The 9,830-nt window shown below is 42.5% G+C and overlaps 1 long non-coding RNA gene across 1 annotated transcript; it reads left to right on the top strand.

The window, feature by feature from the left end:
• Positions 1-1,395: 1,395 nt before the first annotated feature.
• LOC123053356 (uncharacterized) lies at positions 1,396-5,036 on the top strand. The gene is made up of 3 exons (XR_006425545.1): positions 1,396-1,809; positions 1,886-2,204; positions 3,145-5,036. It is a non-coding gene; the product is annotated as an uncharacterized lncRNA (long non-coding RNA).
• Positions 5,037-9,830: the final 4,794 nt, after the last annotated feature.

The following is a 9,830-nucleotide window of genomic DNA, read 5'->3' as shown; positions in this document are numbered from 1 at the left end:
TCAGAAATAGAAATATCATTGGGATTCTCAGGTGTGTCAACAACAGGTTCATTAGAAGCATGCAAAGTCCTATCATTTTTCTTTTTCTTCTTCTTAGAAGGACTAGGTGTATCAACATTAGTTCTTTGAGAGTCTTGCTCAACTCTCTTAGGGTGGCCCTCAGGATATAAAGGTTCCTGAGTCATTTTACCCCCTCTAGTCATAACTCTAACATCATTATCATTTTTCTTATTATTTAATTCATTGAGCAAATCATCTTGAGCTTTAAGCACTTGTTCTACCTGAGTGGTAACCATAGAAGCATGTTTACTAATAAGTTTAAGGTCACATTTAACTCTAGACATATAATCACTCAAGTGTTCAACCATATAAGCATTACGTTTCAATTGTCTACCAACATAAGCATTGGAGTTTTCTTGTTTAACAATAAAATTATCAAACTCATCCAAGCATTGGCTAGCAGACTTATTACGAGGAATATCACCTTTATCAAATCTATAGAGAGAATTTACCTTTACTATCTATGTCGGGTTATTAAGACCATGTATTTCTTCAATAGGTGGTAAATTCTTAACAGCTTCAGCTTTAATACCCTTTTCTTTCATAGATTTCTTTGCCTCTTGCATATCTTCAGGACTGAGAAATAAAATACCCCTTTTCTTCGAAGTTTGCTTAGGAGTTGGTTCAGGAAGTGTCCAATCATTATCATTACTCAATATATTATTCAATAGCAATTCAGCTTGCTCAATAGTTCTTTCCCTGAAAACACAACCAACACAACTATACAGGTGGTCTCTGAAAGCATCGGTTAGTCCATTATAAAAGATATCAAGTATTTTATTTTTCTTGAGAGGATGATTAGGCAAAGCATTAAGTAATCAGAGAAGCCTCCCCCAAGCTTGTGGCACACTCTCTTCTTCAATTTGCACAAAATTATATATTTCCCTTAAGGCAGCTTGTTTCTTATGAGCGAGGAAATATTTAGCAGAGAAGTAATCCCATAGTTAGATTCACGTCTGAACCTGGAGCTTCTCAGCGATTTTGGCTTTTGGGCCGTTGGATCTGCGTCTTGATGCGTTTTGGACCATTGGATCTACCCCTGAGATGACCTGAGCCGTTGGATAAAATTTGGAACCGAAACAAAGAACGGTCCTTTCTTCCTCTTACCTCGGAATATTAGTCCTCTCTCCCTGACTCGTGGGGCGCGCAGCTGGTGGGCCACCTCTGTCTGCGACTGTGGGTGCGCAGAGGTCCGGTGTGGTTGGCCCGTGGTCAAAACTGCATGCCACCGCCTGTAATTCCCTAATCCCATCGAGGGCATTAGTGGTATTTCGCGTCCTTACCCCTGTGTGGGGATCTGTGGGTGGGTCGTGTCTGTGTAAAGGAGAGGAGGGAATCGATTGGGTGAAAACCCTAGCCTCCATCCCCATCGTGCCCCTTCCCTTCGCTCTTGCAGCCGCCGCACTCCCGTTCGGTCTCCTCTCCCATCGCCGAGCTCGCCTCTGCCACTGCTCTCCCCGTCCCTCTCGCGCGGCCACCCCTCCTCCTCCCTGGACAAGGCAGCAGCGAGTGGCAGCATAGGAGCAAGGCTGGGGACTGGGTAGCACGGTACGAGGGTCACGTTGAGCACGCCCCGGCGGCCTCTGATTCGTCCTCTCGACCGGTAGCCACCTCTGCGCGTGGGACGACCTGTGTGTCGCCACGTCACCAGCGACACAGGGCCAAAGGCAACGGCCGCGCCTCGCCATCACGGGGGGAGCATCGGCCGCCGAGACGGTCGTCCACGTCACCACTGTCGTTGTCCTTCAGGTGCTCTTTCTCTCGATCTTGTATGGTCCTAGCTACCTGTTGTGTACATGTTCCTGATTCGTTCATCCTCTTGCAGCAGGATCGGCGGGTAGTGACACTTTCGTCGTGCACATCGCTTGCTGTCAACTTGGCCACCTGACGGAGATGGAAGAGGTACCATCCAGCCTATGGAGGTCGAGCTGCGGCGAGCAGCAGAGGAGGCGTGCAACTGCTGCCTGGCCCGAGACCTTCTTCACAGCAGCAGCACCACCACCATCGTTAGATGCAGTGAAGACCAGTAGCTGCGGGCGCCGTCAACCATGACCCAGTGAAACCAGCCATCTCCGGCGAGCTCACTCCCCTGCACCAGCAGAAGCACCGCAACGGCAACTGCAACATCAATTTCTACGGCGGTGGTAAAGCGACGACCTTTCCTTCCCCTCTTCCATGCTTGCAGTGCTTTAATTTTCCCCTAGCTAGTTTGTTTGGGTCTGGGGTTGCTCATATCCTTGTACGTAGTTTGGAGGAGGTTTTAGTTCGATGGGACACTCATGGATGGGACATTGTCACAGCGATAGGAATTTCGTTTCTCAATCATCAGGATTTACCTTAAGGAGCAGAACAACTTGCAAACTGCTTCAAAGATTTCATCTTTAGTTTCGGTTGCATTTATCTGCATGGAGTTCGACAAGTACTCTTAGACACATCTTAAAGGTCAAGTCTAAACAATGAATAACACATCCTATAAATCCTCAATATGATTGATATACAGAATATATATGCTACTGATATATTCCTGATTTGTACCCCTTCTGAAGATATTAGCAATGTTTCCCAAATGAGTGCAGTACAAACACTCATCTAATATGAAGAGATGAATAGCTATCTTTTGTGCTGAAATATATGTTTGATGTTCCTGAAATATATATTGGCATTTGTAAAAAATCAAGAGAAAATAAGCCAGGTATAGTTTACTGCTGCACATTAAGAAGCCTTTTGGATGAACTTCTAGAACAAAAGGTAGAGCTTTGTTTCCATGTGAAGGAAATATGAAAAATGCATGTCAAAAAGTAAATGTCTGGTTCATAAAAAGAAAGGTACAAGAAGTGGTCCTGTCCATGACAGTCTGCGTAAAATAAATAGGTTAATTACCTTGTGTGCCTTTCCCTTGAAGGGAACGTAGACCCTGCTGGTTCTACTGAAAATCTATAGTAGGTTTGATTAAAAATCTATAGTCCTATAAGCTACATCAATGATGACGAAAGTATCTATGTATACATTGAGTAGCAGGCGCCATTATCTTTGAATTCCGTCGATGATGTTGTGTTTGACGTGTTGGTCGGTTCGGTTGTTCAGGTAGATGCCGTCGTAAGCGCCACCATGTCAAAAAGCCAAGGATTGAAACTATGTGCAGTGAACCGAGCTTTTCCGAGAGGACCAAGACAAGAGGTAACACACTGCCTAGAGTAGTAATATGCACCAGCATTTGGATCATAACAACCTATAGTTGTGATCAGCCCTTATTATCTGTATTCATCAGAAAAATGTATGTATATATCATGCCTGATTTTTGCCTTTCTGCTTTTTGGATCAGTTGTTGGCAATATAAAACTGTAGATCAAGGAAGTGAATAATCTATGCATGGAAAATAAACAAAAGAGGGTCATATAGTCTGAAAAAAAATAGCTTGTATTTTCTCCGACAGCATGGGTGGCAGGGTAATTTAGTATAAATAAGAGAAAATGGTAGTTCATAAGGTGTAGTGACTTGTCCTATAATTTATCTCTTGTCATCAAACACATGTTTCTCACTTCTGTACTCGATACACAGGATCATGTGTCCAGTAAGTGAATACTGTCTACTACCGATCATATCTACTTATATGTTTGCTTTGCATTTCCATGTGGCTTTGCACAATGTCTGCTGCAGGGTTAGCTAAAATGAAACCATGTGTGGTACGGCTGGTCGCATGCTTGCGTTCACTCGGCAGGAGGAGCACCACCCTTCTCACGCACCTCTGAGGGGCGGCCAGCACATCCATTCCCTAGAGTGGTCCACTCCGGCTCTCAGCTCTGTTCCCCAACGGCGTGCCGCCTCTAGGAACGCCACCTTGGAGATGGTCGGAGCTCTGGCGCCTCCAACTCTATCCCCCATCTTTACTCCGTCCAGTTTCACCTCTCTCTCTCTCTCTCTCTCTCTCTCTCTCTCTCTCTCTCTCTCTCTCTCTCTGATGAAAACATCATTTTATTCTGGCCGGATGCTAAAGGTATGTGATGATGCAGCAAGTTCTGGATTTGTGCTTGGAGGCAAACTCAGCCGAGGGACCTTTTCACGGTTTAAATCAAAATGGTGTGCTGAAGAGAAAAACCTTACTTTCGAAAGAGATTAAAATGGAATCTGCTTGGACTATGTTGACCATACAGGTTTGATTCATATATAGTCTGAAGTTGGCTGTACCTGGATGGGTTACAGTTTGCTTCTTTCAAAAAGACGAGGTGTTCTCTCTAAAACAATCTGTAGCTGGATTTGTAGATAGTTTTTTATGTTTCTGTACATTAACATGATCTCAAACAATTCTTGGGCCATAGGATTGTCGTCATGTATGTTATTTAGTTATATAGAAAAACATAGCATAGGACAATGCTGCTTCTAAACCCAGCTGTTAAATTCATCACCGAACAATTGAATCCGCTTTCAGCCTAACGTTCAATCAAGAAAGAGTCAATTATGTGTATCTATGAGCACTGTTGTTATTCTTTTTTAAGATGAGCTCTACTGTTCACTTGATTCATTATGTTCTATAGGGAGAGGAAGCAAATGGGTTGGGATGATCTGCATTGCCTCCAATTGCACAAGATTCAGGGAATCACCATAGCTGTATTATGTTTTTCCATGATATCAGCAATGTGAGTATATATATTTATATATTTCCTTCTTATTTACTTTTTAGTGATGCTTGCTGCAGTATTACATAACTGAATGTTGGTCCAAGATTGATAATTATGTTGTCCATGAAGAACACATCATATTCTTCAACTGACCGAACAAGTTACTCACATCAGATTCATGTGATGTGTCATGTGAAGTGTCGAATGATGAGACGATCAAGTGAAGCTATCTAAGAGTATGCTTATGTGGAACTATATAAGTTCCTTATCTCGCTGCCGCTATGGCTTGCTGTTGCTATGTAATAAGTATGATGTTTGCATCTCACTTTACTCGCTTTTGGAATAAAATATATATTTGCATTTCCCATGAAATTCCAAATGAGAAGTTCTATTAACAAAATATGACCTACTTGCCTTGCATTTGGTACATTTAGTTGCCTCGCCTTTTGCCATGACTTTAATAAAAAGATCTTATACCAAGTAGCAACAATACTTGCTTTCGGTATATCCTTACTATGAGCCCTTCGCTTAGGCGCTGCCATTTACACTTTAACCAGGCGCATGAGTTATTGTGCTGGCTATACATACTTAGTCAAAGCGTTAGGACCGGGCACCGCGCGCCAGGTGGCGCGCTACAGGTCTAGTAAATCATATCCTTAGGACTACGCACATAACAGGAGCAAGGGAATTAAACCATGTTTTAGTATCACCCTTTAATGAGAATGGAAATAACTTAAGGATATAGCAGTAACGATTTTTTTCTTCATGAGCGAATAGGGTGGATATATCATTCAATTTATTAAGATGTGTCACAACAGTTTCAGATTCATAGCCATAAAAAGGATCAGATTCAACCAAAGTAATTAACTCAGGATCGGCAGAGAAATCATAATCCTTATCAGAAATACAGATAGGTGAAGTAGCAAAAGGAGGGTCATATTTCATTCTAGTATTCAAAGACTTTTCTTTCAGCTTAGCTAACAGTTTCTTAAGATCATATCTGTGTTTGTAAGCAAAAAGGTCTGTAGCTGTTTCTTCATCCATAACATAAACCTCAGGCACATCAGGCAATTCATATCTAGGGGGAGAATCTTCAACATCATTTTCATCAATATTATCAGTTTCAATAATTTCATTTTCTCTAACCCTAGCAAGTTGTTCATCAAGAAATTCACCTAATGGCACAGTATTATCAAGCATAGAAGTAGTTTCATCATAAGTATCATGCAAAGCAGAAGTGGCATCATCAATAACATGCGACATATCAGAATCAATAACAGGAGTAGGTGTCGCAAGTTTACTCAAAACAGAAGGTGAATCAAGTGCAGAGCTAGATGGCAGTTCCTTACCTCCCCTCGTAGTTGAGGGGTAAATCTTGGTTCTTTCATCTTTCAAGGTCCTCATAGTGATCAACAGATATAAATCCCAAGTAACTCAAAGAATGGAGCTATGCTCCCCGGCAACGGCGCCAGAAAATAGTCTTGATAACCCATAAGTATAGGGGATCACAACAGTTTTCGAGGGTAGAGTATTCAACCCAAATTTATTGATTCGACACAAGGGAGCCAAAGAATATTCTTAAGTATTAGCAGTTGAGTTGTCAATTCAACCACACCTGGATAACTTAGTATCTGTAGCAAAGTATTTAGTATCAAAGTAGTATGGAAGTAACGGTAACGGTGGCAAAAGTAACAGTAGCAGTTTTTGTAGCAATCGTAACAGTGGCAACGGAAAAGTAACTAAGCAAAGATCAATATGTGAAAAGCTCGTAGGCAATGGATCAATGATGGATAATTATGTCGGATGCGATTCCTCATGCAACAGTTATAACATAGGGTGACACAGAACTAGCTCCAGTTCATCAATGTAATGTAGGCATGTATTCCGAATATAGTCATACGTGCTTATGGAAAAGAACTTACATGACATCTTTTGTCCTAGCCTCCCGTGGCAGCGGGGTCCTATTGGAAACTAAGGGATATTAAGGCCTTCTTTTAATAGAGTACCGGACTAAAGAATTAACACTTAGTGAATACATGAACTCCTCAAACTACGGACATCACCGGGAGTGGTCCTGATTATTGTCACTTCGGGGTTGCCGGGTCATAACACATAGTAGGTGACTATTGACTTGCAAGATAGGATCAAGAACTCACATATATTCATGAAAACATAATAGGTTCAGATCTGAAATCATGGCACTCGGGCCCTAGTGACAAGCATTAAGCATAGCAAAGTCATAGCAACATCAATCTTAAAACATAATGGATACTAGGGATCAAACCCTAACAAAACTAACTCGATTACATGGTAAATCTCATCCAACCCATCACCGTCCAGCAAGCCTATGATGGGATTACACACGCACGGCGGTGAGCATCATGAAATTGGTGATGGAGGATAGTTGATGATGACGACGGCGACGGATTCCCCTCTCCAGAGCCCCGAACGGACTCTAGATCAGCCCTCCCGAGAGAGATTAGGGCTTGACGGCGGCTCCGTATCGTAAAACGCGATGAACCCTTCTCTCTGATTTTTTTCTACCCGAACATGAATATATGGAGCTGGGGTTGAGGTCGGTGGAATCCCAGGGGGCCCACGAGGCAGGGGGCGCGCCCCAGGGGGCGCGCCCTGCACCCTCGTGGATAGGGTGTGGCCCTCCTGATGCTGATTCTTTCGCCAATATTTTTCATTAATTCCAAAATGTGTCTCTGTGGATTTTCAGGTCATTCCGAGAACTTTTATTTCTGCACAAAAATAACACCATGGCAGTTCTGCTGAAAACAGCGTCAGTCCGGGTTAGTTCCGTTCAAATCATGCAAGTTAGAGTCCAAAAAAGGGCAAAAGTGTTTGGAAAAGTAGATACGTTGGAGACGTATCAAGGTCGTGGGCCAGCTCCTCCATTGGACTAGTCTGCGCCACTCGTCCCGACAGGTGTGCCCTACATGTCGGTTTCCCTGTTTTCCCGGCGATATTCGAGCGTCAGTGCTCCGAGTTGCGCATTAGGTGTAGAACATGTGATTTTTGTGCCCTGGTTCAAATGTGGTACAGTACCAAGTTGTTACCCTAGCCCCAAGTGTGGTGGTTTTGGGTACAGTACCACCCTTTTCCTTTTCAAGTAGTGAAGCGTGACACTTGATTAAGTAGCCGGATGGTGTGCTAAATGTAGGTGTCCGACTATTTGAAAGAATAATTGAGGTGTGCCTGGTTCGTGCCCACATTTAGGGGTCCAACTTACCATGTTCCGGCAGTAGTAACTATACTAGTCCCTGCGTACTCCTTATGTTTTTATTTACTCCGCATTTTAGCTTTGCTCAAAGTCAAACTTTGTAAACTTTGACAAAGTTTATTGACAGAAATAATAACATATACAATAACAAATCAATACCATTAGATTCATTATTGAATATACTTTCACATCATATATATTTGCTATTGTAAATGTTCATATTTCTACTCTTACTAGCAAGATGCCCGTGCAACGCACGTAACATCAAGATGCATTTGTATGACTAGTTTATCTTGTGGGAGAAAAGGATGAATGAGGGAAGGCCTTATTTGCAAATGTGGAGAGGTGTGTGGGTACCTTTTTGCAAAATTGCCATAGTTTTCTTCCTATCTGTCAGATATAAATCGGACGGCCTATATTGCAGGATGGCAGGCACACCATCGTCACCAACTCTGTTTTTTATAAGAGTCCATCCGATTTATATCTGACGGATAGGAAGGAAACTATGGCAATTTTGCAAAAAGATACCCACACCCCTCTCCACATTTCCAAATAAGGCCTTCCCTCATTCATCCTTTTCTCCCACAAGATAAACTACTCATACAAATGCATCTTGATGTTCCGTGCAACGCATGGGCATCTTGCTAGTGTAGATAAAAAGCAGAGTTGGTGATGATGGTGTGCCTGCCATCCTGCAATATAGGGTGTCCAATCTATATCTAACGGATAGGAATGAAACTATGACAATTTACCCACACTCCTCTCCACATTTGCAGATAAGGTCTTCCCTCGTTCATCCTTTTCTCCCACAAGATCTTGATGTCCCGTGCAAGGCACAGGCATCTTGCTAGTTTTCTATAAATTTGGTCAAATTTATGAAGTTTGACTTCAGTCAAACCTAATATGCAGAGTAAATAAAAACAGAGGGAGTATCTTACTCCGTGACCAAGACGGAAGGGAAAACGAGACAACTTATTGTTTATTTGAGTCGTTCAAGTATAATCATGCGGCGTTGCTTATTTCTCATTCCTCTCCAACCCTCTTCTCCATCGATCATGCCGCCCTCCGGTCGAGTCCATCCTCCCGCATGCCTCATTTGAACATTCCGCCGAGTATCATTCGCATGTGGGCCTAGACCATGCTTGTATTTCCAATGTTGTAATTTGTCCGACATGCATACAAACAAACGGTTCGTTTAAAGTTTCACTTGGCCTCCACTACGTGTCGCTTCCCGTCTTAGTTTTGACATCCCATTCGGTTCATGCCTCAACACATCTTGACGAGATCGATTGATGTTGAGAGATCAATTGCGCGTGCAAGGAGATAAAGGTTTGGTCTGTTTCTATGATAGAAATGACCCCGGGGGGGGGGGGGGTCTGTGGGGATCAGAGGGAGTATATTGTACGTTCATAAGCGAAACAAACGTATTGTACCCACCCTAGTCCTCTTTCAATCGATCTCTAGACCCCGAGATGAAATCGAGAGAAAACGAATGGGTGCATGTGTGATACCTAAGGCGGATTCAAAATTTTGAACCGGTGATCATAGCATCCGCAAATCATATATAAAGGGTATTCAATGTTCGTTTTGCTTTTGAACATACAATATACTCCCTCCGACCCTTTCTAGTTTACATATAAGTTTTATGTGTAGTCAAAGTATCTCTACTTTGATCAAACTTACAGAAAAAAGTATCAACATTCAACAACGCCTAATCAATATTGTTAGATTCGTACGTACTCCTAGATTTGTATTCAAACAGAGATGGTTTCCAATTTGTTTTCAACCACGTGAATGTGCTTGTTCTCATGCATGCTCTTCCTACTAGGATTTCGCCACATATAGCCAGTCCAATAGTAACTTTTTTGAAGCTCCCTGTCCAATAGTACTAGTGGAGTACTGACAACATCTGTAGTAGAGTATGC

Source organism: Triticum aestivum, chromosome 2D (genome assembly GCF_018294505.1).
Source record: "Triticum aestivum cultivar Chinese Spring chromosome 2D, IWGSC CS RefSeq v2.1, whole genome shotgun sequence".
NCBI classification, from domain to species: domain Eukaryota; kingdom Viridiplantae; phylum Streptophyta; class Magnoliopsida; order Poales; family Poaceae; genus Triticum; species Triticum aestivum.
The sequence above is the reverse complement of the archived record's forward strand: the minus strand, read 5'-3'. Positions and strand labels throughout refer to the sequence as shown.